The following is a 7,500-nucleotide window of genomic DNA, read 5'->3' on the forward strand; positions in this document are numbered from 1 at the left end:
CTTATTTCGTACGGCCATACCAGCCTGGCAACGCCCGATTTCGTCTGATCTCGGAAGCTAAGCAGGGTCGGGCCTGGTTAGTACTTGGATGGGAGACCGCCTGGGAATACCAGGTGCTGTATGCTCTTTTGCTCATTCACTTAGAAACTGAAATCTTGCAATATGCACAAGTAGTCCTTCATGAAAGGGGCTGGAAGCTGTTTTCATTTTGACACGAGAGAGAGAGAGAGACTACCTTGCATTGTCAATTGCTAAATCTGTATATGGATAAGTAGCCTATGGTTGTCAACTTATTTCGTACGGCCATACCAGCCTGGCAACGCCCGATCTCGTCTGATCTCGGAAGCTAAGCAGGGTCGGGCCTGGTTAGTACTTGGATGGGAGACCGCCTGGGAATACCAGGTGCTGTATGCTCTTTTGCTCATTCACTTAGAAACTGAAATCTTGCAATATGCACAAGTAGTCCTTCATGAAAGGGGCTGGAAGCTGTTTTCATTTTGACACGAGAGAGAGAGAGAGAGACCACCTTGCATTGTCAATTGCTAAATCTGTATATGGATAAGTAGCCTATGGTTGTCAACTTATTTCGTACGGCCATACCAGCCTGGCAACGACCGATCTCGTCTGATCTCGGAAGCTAAGCAGGGTCGGGCCTGGTTGGTACTTGGATGGGAGACCGCCTGGGAATACCAGGTGCTGTATGCTCTTTTGCTCATTCACTTAGAAACTGACATCTTGCAATATGCACAAGTAGTCCTTCATGAAAGGGGCTGGAAGCTGTTTTCATTTTGACACGAGAGAGAGAGAGAGAGAGACTACCTTGCATTGTCAATTGCTAAATCTGTATATGGATAAGTAGCCTTTGGTTGTCAACTTATTTGGTACGGCCATACCAGCCTGGCAACGCCCGATCTCGTCTGATCTCGGAAGCTAAGCAGGGTCGGGCCTGGTTAGTACTTGGATGGGAGACCGCCTGGGAATACCAGGTGCTGTCTGCTCTTTTGCTCATTCACTTAGAAACTGAAATCTTGCAATATGCACAAGTAGTCCTTCATGAAAGGGGCTGGAAGCTGTTTTCATTTTGACACGAGAAAGAGAGAGAGAGAGAGAGAGAGAGAGAGAGAGAGAGAGAGAGAGAGAGAGAGACTACCTTGCATTGTCAATTGCTAAATCTGTATATGGATAAGTAGCCTATGGTTGTCAACTTATTTCGTACGGCCATACCAGCCTGGCAACGCCCGATCTCGTCTGATCTCGGAAGCTAAGCAGGGTCGGGCCTGGTTAGTACTTGGATGGGAGACCGCCTGGGAATACCAGGTGCTGTATGCTCTTTTGCTCATTCACTTAGAAACTGACATCTTGCAATATGCACAAGTAGTCCTTCATGAAAGGGGCTGGAAGCTGTTTTCATTTTGACACGAGAGAGAGAGAGAGAGAGACTACCTTGCATTGTCAATTGCTAAATCTGTATATGGATAAGTAGCCTATGGTTGTCAACTTATTTCGTACGGCCATACCAGCCTGGCAACGCCCGATCTCGTCTGATCTCGGAAGCTAAGCAGGGTCGGGCCTGGTTAGTACTTGGATGGGAGACCGCCTGGGAATACCAGGTGCTGTATGCTCTTTTGCTCATTCACTTAGAAACTGAAATCTTGCAATATGCACAAGTAGTCCTTCATGAAAGGGGCTGGAAGCTGTTTTCATTTTGACACGAGAGAGAGAGAGAGAGAGAGAGAGAGAGAGACTACCTTGCATTGTCAATTGCTAAATCTGTATATGGATAAGTAGCCTATGGTTGTCAACTTATTTCGTACGGCCATACCAGCCTGGCAACGCCCGATCTCGTCTGATCTCGGAAGCTAAGCAGGGTCGGGCCTGGTTAGTACTTGGATGGGAGACCGCCTGGGAATACCAGGTGCTGTATGCTCTTTTGCTCATTCACTTAGAAACTGAAATCTTGCAATATGCACAAGTAGTCCTTCATGAAAGGGGCTGGAAGCTGTTTTCATTTTGACACGAGAGAGAGAGAGAGACTACCTTGCATTGTCAATTGCTAAATCTGTATATGGATAAGTAGCCTATGGTTGTCAACTTATTTCGTACGGCCATACCAGCCTGGCAACGCCCGATCTCGTCTGATCTCGGAAGCTAAGCAGGGTCGGGCCTGGTTAGTACTTGGATGGGAGACCGCCTGGGAATACCAGGTGCTGTATGCTCTTTTGCTCATTCACTTAGAAACTGACATCTTGCAATATGCACAAGTAGTCCTTCATGAAAGGGGCTGGAAGCTGTTTTCATTTTGACACGAGAGAGAGAGAGAGAGAGACTACCTTGCATTGTCAATTGCTAAATCTGTATATGGATAAGTAGCCTATGGTTGTCAACTTATTTCGTACGGCCATACCAGCCTGGCAACGCCCGATCTCGTCTGATCTCGGAAGCTAAGCAGGGTCGGGCCTGGTTAGTACTTGGATGGGAGACCGCCTGGGAATACCAGGTGCTGTCTGCTCTTTTGCTCATTCACTTAGAAACTGAAATCTTGCAATATGCACAAGTAGTCCTTCATGAAAGGGGCTGGAAGCTGTTTTCATTTTGACACGAGAGAGAGAGAGAGAGAGAGAGAGAGAGAGAGAGAGAGACTACCTTGCATTGTCAATTGCTAAATCTGTATATGGATAAGTAGCCTATGGTTGTCAACTTATTTCGTACGGCCATACCAGCCTGGCAACGCCCGATCTCGTCTGATCTCGGAAGCTAAGCAGGGTCGGGCCTGGTTAGTACTTGGATGGGAGACCGCCTGGGAATACCAGGTGCTGTATGCTCTTTTGCTCATTCACTTAGAAACTGAAATCTTGCAATATGCACAAGTAGTCCTTCATGAAAGGGGCTGGAAGCTGTTTTCATTTTGACACGAGAGAGAGAGAGAGAGAGACTACCTTGCATTGTCAATTGCTAAATCTGTATATGGATAAGTAGCCTATGGTTGTCAACTTATTTCGTACGGCCATACCAGCCTGGCAACGCCCGATCTCGTCTGATCTCGGAAGCTAAGCAGGGTCGGGCCTGGTTAGTACTTGGATGGGAGACCGCCTGGGAATACCAGGTGCTGTATGCTCTTTTGCTCATTCACTTAGAAACTGAAATCTTGCAATATGCACAAGTAGTCCTTCATGAAAGGGGCTGGAAGCTGTTTTCATTTTGACACGAGAGAGAGAGAGAGAGACCACCTTGCATTGTCAATTGCTAAATCTGTATATGGATAAGTAGCCTATGGTTGTCAACTTATTTCGTACGGCCATACCAGCCTGGCAACGACCGATCTCGTCTGATCTCGGAAGCTAAGCAGGGTCGGGCCTGGTTGGTACTTGGATGGGAGACCGCCTGGGAATACCAGGTGCTGTATGCTCTTTTGCTCATTCACTTAGAAACTGACATCTTGCAATATGCACAAGTAGTCCTTCATGAAAGGGGCTGGAAGCTGTTTTCATTTTGACACGAGAGAGAGAGAGAGAGAGACTACCTTGCATTGTCAATTGCTAAATCTGTATATGGATAAGTAGCCTTTGGTTGTCAACTTATTTGGTACGGCCAAACCAGCCTGGCAACGCCCGATCTCGTCTGATCTCGGAAGCTAAGCAGGGTCGGGCCTGGTTAGTACTTGGATGGGAGACCGCCTGGGAATACCAGGTGCTGTCTGCTCTTTTGCTCATTCACTTAGAAACTGAAATCTTGCAATATGCACAAGTAGTCCTTCATGAAAGGGGCTGGAAGCTGTTTTCATTTTGACACGAGAGAGAGAGAGAGAGAGAGAGAGAGAGAGAGAGAGAGAGAGAGAGAGAGAGAGAGAGAGAGAGAGACTACCTTGCATTGTCAATTGCTAAATCTGTATATGGATAAGTAGCCTATGGTTGTCAACTTATTTCGTACGGCCATACCAGCCTGGCAACGCCCGATCTCGTCTGATCTCGGAAGCTAAGCAGGGTCGGGCCTGGTTAGTACTTGGATGGGAGACCGCCTGGGAATACCAGGTGCTGTCTGCTTTTTTGCTCATTCACTTAGAAACTGAAATCTTGCAATATGCACAAGTAGTCCTTCATGAAAGGGGCTGGAAGCTGTTTTCATTTTGACACGAGAGAGAGAGAGAGAGACCACCTTGCATTGTCAATTGCTAAATCTGTATATGGATAAGTAGCCTATGGTTGTCAACTTATTTCGTACGGCCATACCAGCCTGGCAACGCCCGATCTCGTCTGATCTCGGAAGCTAAGCAGGGTCGGGCCTGGTTAGTACTTGGATGGGAGACCGCCTGGGAATACCAGGTGCTGTATGCTCTTTTGCTCATTCACTTAGAAACTGACATCTTGCAATATGCACAAGTAGTCCTTCATGAAAAGGGCTGGAAGCTGTTTTCATTTTGACACGAGAGAGAGAGAGAGAGAGAGAGAGAGACTACCTTGCATTGTCAATTGCTAAATCTGTATATGGATAAGTAGCCTATGGTTGTCAACTTATTTCGTACGGCCATACCAGCCTGGCAACGCCCGATCTCGTCTGATCTCGGAAGCTAAGCAGGGTCGGGCCTGGTTAGTACTTGGATGGGAGACCGCCTGGGAATACCAGGTGCTGTCTGCTCTTTTGCTCATTCACTTAGAAACTGAAATCTTGCAATATGCACAAGTAGTCCTTCATGAAAGGGGCTGGAAGCTGTTTTCATTTTGACACGAGAGAGAGAGAGAGAGAGAGAGAGAGAGAGAGAGAGAGAGAGACTACCTTGCATTGTCAATTGCTAAATCTGTATATGGATAAGTAGCCTATGGTTGTCAACTTATTTCGTACGGCCATACCAGCCTGGCAACGCCCGATCTCGTCTGATCTCGGAAGCTAAGCAGGGTCGGGCCTGGTTAGTACTTGGATGGGAGACCGCCTGGGAATACCAGGTGCTGTATGCTCTTTTGCTCATTCACTTAGAAACTGAAATCTTGCAATATGCACAAGTAGTCCTTCATGAAAGGGGCTGGAAGCTGTTTTCATTTTGACACGAGAGAGAGAGAGAGACTACCTTGCATTGTCAATTGCTAAATCTGTATATGGATAAGTAGCCTATGGTTGTCAACTTATTTCGTACGGCCATACCAGCCTGGCAACGCCCGATCTCGTCTGATCTCGGAAGCTAAGCAGGGTCGGGCCTGGTTAGTACTTGGATGGGAGACCGCCTGGGAATACCAGGTGCTGTATGCTCTTTTGCTCATTCACTTAGAAACTGACATCTTGCAATATGCACAAGTAGTCCTTCATGAAAGGGGCTGGAAGCTGTTTTCATTTTGACACGAGAGAGAGAGAGAGAGAGACTACCTTGCATTGTCAATTGCTAAATCTGTATATGGATAAGTAGCCTATGGTTGTCAACTTATTTCGTACGGCCATACCAGCCTGGCAACGCCCGATCTCGTCTGATCTCGGAAGCTAAGCAGGGTCGGGCCTGGTTAGTACTTGGATGGGAGACCGCCTGGGAATACCAGGTGCTGTCTGCTCTTTTGCTCATTCACTTAGAAACTGAAATCTTGCAATATGCACAAGTAGTCCTTCATGAAAGGGGCTGGAAGCTGTTTTCATTTTGACACGAGAGAGAGAGAGAGAGAGAGAGAGAGAGAGAGAGAGAGAGAGAGACTACCTTGCATTGTCAATTGCTAAATCTGTATATGGATAAGTAGCCTATGGTTGTCAACTTATTTCGTACGGCCATACCAGCCTGGCAACGCCCGATTTCGTCTGATCTCGGAAGCTAAGCAGGGTCGGGCCTGGTCAGTACTTGGATGGGAGACCGCCTGGGAATACCAGGTGCTGTATGCTCTTTTGCTCATTCACTTAGAAACTGAAATCTTGCAATATGCACAAGTAGTCCTTCATGAAAGGGGCTGGAAGCTGTTTTCATTTTGACACGAGAGAGAGAGAGAGACTACCTTGCATTGTCAATTGCTAAATCTGTATATGGATAAGTAGCCTATGGTTGTCAACTTATTTCGTACGGCCATACCAGCCTGGCAACGCCCGATCTCGTCTGATCTCGGAAGCTAAGCAGGGTCGGGCCTGGTTAGTACTTGGATGGGAGACCGCCTGGGAATACCAGGTGCTGTATGCTCTTTTGCTCATTCACTTAGAAACTGAAATCTTGCAATATGCACAAGTAGTCCTTCATGAAAGGGGCTGGAAGCTGTTTTCATTTTGACACGAGAGAGAGAGAGAGAGAGAGACCACCTTGCATTGTCAATTGCTAAATCTGTATATGGATAAGTAGCCTATGGTTGTCAACTTATTTCGTACGGCCATACCAGCCTGGCAACGACCGATCTCGTCTGATCTCGGAAGCTAAGCAGGGTCGGGCCTGGTTGGTACTTGGATGGGAGACCGCCTGGGAATACCAGGTGCTGTATGCTCTTTTGCTCATTCACTTAGAAACTGACATCTTGCAATATGCACAAGTAGTCCTTCATGAAAGGGGCTGGAAGCTGTTTTCATTTTGACACGAGAGAGAGAGAGAGAGAGACTACCTTGCATTGTCAATTGCTAAATCTGTATATGGATAAGTAGCCTTTGGTTGTCAACTTATTTGGTACGGCCATACCAGCCTGGCAACGCCCGATCTCGTCTGATCTCGGAAGCTAAGCAGGGTCGGGCCTGGTTAGTACTTGGATGGGAGACCGCCTGGGAATACCAGGTGCTGTCTGCTCTTTTGCTCATTCACTTAGAAACTGAAATCTTGCAATATGCACAAGTAGTCCTTCATGAAAGGGGCTGGAAGCTGTTTTCATTTTGACACGAGAGAGAGAGAGAGAGAGAGAGAGAGAGAGAGAGAGAGAGAGAGAGAGAGAGACTACCTTGCATTGTCAATTGCTAAATCTGTATATGGATAAGTAGCCTATGGTTGTCAACTTATTTCGTACGGCCATACCAGCCTGGCAACGCCCGATCTCGTCTGATCTCGGAAGCTAAGCAGGGTCGGGCCTGGTTAGTACTTGGATGGGAGACCGCCTGGGAATACCAGGTGCTGTATGCTCTTTTGCTCATTCACTTAGAAACTGACATCTTGCAATATGCACAAGTAGTCCTTCATGAAAGGGGCTGGAAGCTGTTTTCATTTTGACACGAGAGAGAGAGAGAGAGAGACTACCTTGCATTGTCAATTGCTAAATCTGTATATGGATAAGTAGCCTATGGTTGTCAACTTATTTCGTACGGCCATACCAGCCTGGCAACGCCCGATCTCGTCTGATCTCGGAAGCTAAGCAGGGTCGGGCCTGGTTAGTACTTGGATGGGAGACCGCCTGGGAATACCAGGTGCTGTCTGCTCTTTTGCTCATTCACTTAGAAACTGAAATCTTGCAATATGCACAAGTAGTCCTTCATGAAAGGGGCTGGAAGCTGTTTTCATTTTGACACGAGAGAGAGAGAGAGAGAGAGAGAGAGAGAGAGAGAGAGACTACCTTGCATTGTCAATTGCTA

General features: G+C 47.1%; 19 non-coding genes and 6 pseudogenes across 19 annotated transcripts; all 25 read left to right on the forward strand.

The window, feature by feature from the left end:
• Positions 1–6: 6 nt before the first annotated feature.
• Positions 7–125, forward strand: LOC146283342 (5S ribosomal RNA). The gene has a single exon (XR_014761427.1). It is a non-coding gene; the product is annotated as a 5S ribosomal RNA (ribosomal RNA).
• A 170-nt stretch (positions 126–295) lies between these two features.
• LOC146283343 (5S ribosomal RNA) lies at positions 296–414 on the forward strand. The gene has a single exon (XR_014758993.1). It is a non-coding gene; the product is annotated as a 5S ribosomal RNA (ribosomal RNA).
• A 172-nt stretch (positions 415–586) lies between these two features.
• On the forward strand, positions 587–705 carry LOC146283344 (5S ribosomal RNA; annotated as a pseudogene).
• A 174-nt stretch (positions 706–879) lies between these two features.
• On the forward strand, positions 880–998 carry LOC146283345 (5S ribosomal RNA; annotated as a pseudogene).
• A 212-nt stretch (positions 999–1,210) lies between these two features.
• Positions 1,211–1,329, forward strand: LOC146283346 (5S ribosomal RNA). The gene has a single exon (XR_014758994.1). It is a non-coding gene; the product is annotated as a 5S ribosomal RNA (ribosomal RNA).
• Positions 1,330–1,503: 174 nt separating this feature from the next.
• Positions 1,504–1,622, forward strand: LOC146283347 (5S ribosomal RNA). The gene has a single exon (XR_014758995.1). It is a non-coding gene; the product is annotated as a 5S ribosomal RNA (ribosomal RNA).
• Positions 1,623–1,808: 186 nt separating this feature from the next.
• Positions 1,809–1,927, forward strand: LOC146283348 (5S ribosomal RNA). The gene has a single exon (XR_014758996.1). It is a non-coding gene; the product is annotated as a 5S ribosomal RNA (ribosomal RNA).
• Positions 1,928–2,097: 170 nt separating this feature from the next.
• LOC146283349 (5S ribosomal RNA) lies at positions 2,098–2,216 on the forward strand. The gene has a single exon (XR_014758997.1). It is a non-coding gene; the product is annotated as a 5S ribosomal RNA (ribosomal RNA).
• A 174-nt stretch (positions 2,217–2,390) lies between these two features.
• On the forward strand, positions 2,391–2,509 carry LOC146283350 (5S ribosomal RNA). The gene has a single exon (XR_014761596.1). It is a non-coding gene; the product is annotated as a 5S ribosomal RNA (ribosomal RNA).
• Positions 2,510–2,703: 194 nt separating this feature from the next.
• On the forward strand, positions 2,704–2,822 carry LOC146283351 (5S ribosomal RNA). Its single transcript, XR_014758998.1, has one exon. It is a non-coding gene; the product is annotated as a 5S ribosomal RNA (ribosomal RNA).
• A 174-nt stretch (positions 2,823–2,996) lies between these two features.
• Positions 2,997–3,115, forward strand: LOC146283352 (5S ribosomal RNA). The gene has a single exon (XR_014759000.1). It is a non-coding gene; the product is annotated as a 5S ribosomal RNA (ribosomal RNA).
• A 172-nt stretch (positions 3,116–3,287) lies between these two features.
• LOC146283353 (5S ribosomal RNA) lies at positions 3,288–3,406 on the forward strand (annotated as a pseudogene).
• Positions 3,407–3,580: 174 nt separating this feature from the next.
• LOC146283354 (5S ribosomal RNA) lies at positions 3,581–3,699 on the forward strand (annotated as a pseudogene).
• A 222-nt stretch (positions 3,700–3,921) lies between these two features.
• LOC146283355 (5S ribosomal RNA) lies at positions 3,922–4,040 on the forward strand. The gene has a single exon (XR_014761597.1). It is a non-coding gene; the product is annotated as a 5S ribosomal RNA (ribosomal RNA).
• A 172-nt stretch (positions 4,041–4,212) lies between these two features.
• On the forward strand, positions 4,213–4,331 carry LOC146283356 (5S ribosomal RNA). The gene has a single exon (XR_014759001.1). It is a non-coding gene; the product is annotated as a 5S ribosomal RNA (ribosomal RNA).
• Positions 4,332–4,513: 182 nt separating this feature from the next.
• Positions 4,514–4,632, forward strand: LOC146283357 (5S ribosomal RNA). Its single transcript, XR_014761598.1, has one exon. It is a non-coding gene; the product is annotated as a 5S ribosomal RNA (ribosomal RNA).
• A 198-nt stretch (positions 4,633–4,830) lies between these two features.
• On the forward strand, positions 4,831–4,949 carry LOC146283358 (5S ribosomal RNA). The gene has a single exon (XR_014759002.1). It is a non-coding gene; the product is annotated as a 5S ribosomal RNA (ribosomal RNA).
• A 170-nt stretch (positions 4,950–5,119) lies between these two features.
• On the forward strand, positions 5,120–5,238 carry LOC146283359 (5S ribosomal RNA). The gene has a single exon (XR_014759003.1). It is a non-coding gene; the product is annotated as a 5S ribosomal RNA (ribosomal RNA).
• A 174-nt stretch (positions 5,239–5,412) lies between these two features.
• On the forward strand, positions 5,413–5,531 carry LOC146283360 (5S ribosomal RNA). The gene has a single exon (XR_014761600.1). It is a non-coding gene; the product is annotated as a 5S ribosomal RNA (ribosomal RNA).
• Positions 5,532–5,731: 200 nt separating this feature from the next.
• Positions 5,732–5,850, forward strand: LOC146283361 (5S ribosomal RNA). Its single transcript, XR_014761962.1, has one exon. It is a non-coding gene; the product is annotated as a 5S ribosomal RNA (ribosomal RNA).
• A 170-nt stretch (positions 5,851–6,020) lies between these two features.
• Positions 6,021–6,139, forward strand: LOC146283362 (5S ribosomal RNA). Its single transcript, XR_014759004.1, has one exon. It is a non-coding gene; the product is annotated as a 5S ribosomal RNA (ribosomal RNA).
• A 176-nt stretch (positions 6,140–6,315) lies between these two features.
• On the forward strand, positions 6,316–6,434 carry LOC146283363 (5S ribosomal RNA; annotated as a pseudogene).
• Positions 6,435–6,608: 174 nt separating this feature from the next.
• Positions 6,609–6,727, forward strand: LOC146283364 (5S ribosomal RNA; annotated as a pseudogene).
• Positions 6,728–6,935: 208 nt separating this feature from the next.
• Positions 6,936–7,054, forward strand: LOC146283365 (5S ribosomal RNA). Its single transcript, XR_014759005.1, has one exon. It is a non-coding gene; the product is annotated as a 5S ribosomal RNA (ribosomal RNA).
• A 174-nt stretch (positions 7,055–7,228) lies between these two features.
• LOC146283366 (5S ribosomal RNA) lies at positions 7,229–7,347 on the forward strand. The gene has a single exon (XR_014761601.1). It is a non-coding gene; the product is annotated as a 5S ribosomal RNA (ribosomal RNA).
• Positions 7,348–7,500: the final 153 nt, after the last annotated feature.

The sequence above is a fragment of the Hypomesus nipponensis genome, chromosome 6 (genome assembly GCF_054491055.1).
Source record: "Hypomesus nipponensis isolate SF chromosome 6, ASM5449105v1, whole genome shotgun sequence".
NCBI lineage: Eukaryota > Metazoa > Chordata > Actinopteri > Osmeriformes > Osmeridae > Hypomesus > Hypomesus nipponensis.